Genomic DNA, 1,883 nt, shown 5'->3' on the forward strand with positions numbered 1-1,883 from the left:
TGGAAAAGAGCAGATTTTTTGAGGCAGGGCTGTTGTCTCCTTCGCCTCCCTCCTCCTTCCTTTCTTCATCCCCTCCCCTCCAGCCCTTGCTCCAGCCCCTCTGGCAAGGAGCAGCTTCTCTGGCGCTTGGGCCAGGCCTGTCTGGACAGAGGCCAGACATTGCATGCAAACAAGGCAAACCACAACACAAAGGCAGCTTCAGAAAACAAGGGCCAGAGAGCTAAACTCAGGCTACCGCACTGTTCCCACACAATGGGAAGCCGGTTTGCTCTCTGCTATGTTGCTATTCCAAACAGACCCGGATGGAACCTTTTGAACCTCACTTGCTTAAAAAAGTTCTGGCCCAGCAAATCTGAGGATGGCTTGTACAGGCATGGGTCCATAAAAGTACAGAGCGTCTTCTAGCACATACATTCCCAGACACATGCACTAGGAACCATCACAGATAGAAACAAAGCTATTGTACAGTGCGTAACATCTGAATGTTTCTTAAGGGGCAGGCCAATTCAGAGCCTGTGGTTAGCCCATCCTCATGGTCGGTCCAACTGATTGCTGTATGAACAGCCAGGTCTGTATGCCATTAAAGGTTAAAATGAAATGAAATGAACAGCCAGGTCCTCTCCTCCAGTCAAATTGGCTAGTGAATTAGCATTAGAATTGGCACGCTTTGTCTATTGTCCTGTTTCGAGATGTCAGCTCCAGATTGGGATATTCCTGGGCCCTTTCCTCACAGGCCAATAAACACAGGTTAAAAGTGTTTATTTGCATGTGGATGCAAAGGTATGCATTGTTGCAGGGCCTGCCCAAATTGGCATTCTTTTGCTTGGTTCAGACCCTGGGGCCACCATTTCTCTCCACCTCCCCCCACAGACTTTTTTAAAAAAAATTGGGAACAGAAAGGCCCCTTCCGCACACGCAAAATAATGCATTTTCAAACCACTTTCACAACTGTTTGCAAGTGGATTTTGCTATTCCGCACAGCTTCAAAGAGCACTGAAAGCAGTTTGAAAGTGCATTATTCTGCATGTGCGGAATGAGCTAAAGATTGCTATATTGGTAGTGGAAACCCTACCCCATAGGGTTTTCAAAGCATGATACTTCAAGCGTAGCTTGCCATTACTTTCCCCTGCATCATGACCCTGGTATTCTTTGGAGGTCTCCCATCCAAATACTGACCAGGGCCAACCCTGCTTACCTTTCAAGATCTTGTGAGCAGTAGGTTCAATAAAAATAAAACATATTTTGTATGATTGAAAATTTTGGTTTTATTCTTTTATGTATATATATTTAGGTACATTTCTGTTAGGTAGAATTTCTGTTTAGGTTTTCTCTGAGGGCTATCAGCAACTTGCAAGTTGATTGCCTCCCTCCTCCCATGTATCCTGAAGATGATTTCATTATGTTTGCAATAACCCCAGAGCTCCAACCACAATGAACTTGCAGAAGAGGGATTCTTTATTGTGTTATAACATCCACACCCTGGAAGATCAGGCAGCCGGCTCTGCCCCTGCTTTTGTTTCAACGACGTCAGCTCGACAGCTGGCCTAGCCAAGACCCTGAGACAATGGGTGCAGCCCTCAGCAAGGTCTTCTTGAATAAATGTCATTAGCACCCAAGATAAGGACTTTTTTCCTGCCTCAACTTTCCCGCCGCTGCGAAGACTTGTTGGTAGTGTAGTATTGGGAGACTTCACCTGCTTCCTTTCGTTGTCTTTTGAGTACTCTGTATTGTGTTTTAAATAATTTCTCATTGTTTTTGACTGCCTTGTATTGTGTACCTGATTACCCTGCTTTGTTGTACCTTTAAAAAATCCTATATGAACCCTGCAGGTTCCCAGGCCCTGTGCGGCTGCACTAGTGAAAGTTCTAGTAGAGATTCTTTGG

Source organism: Sphaerodactylus townsendi, linkage group LG12 (assembly GCF_021028975.2).
Source record: "Sphaerodactylus townsendi isolate TG3544 linkage group LG12, MPM_Stown_v2.3, whole genome shotgun sequence".
Classification (NCBI taxonomy): domain Eukaryota; kingdom Metazoa; phylum Chordata; class Lepidosauria; order Squamata; family Sphaerodactylidae; genus Sphaerodactylus; species Sphaerodactylus townsendi.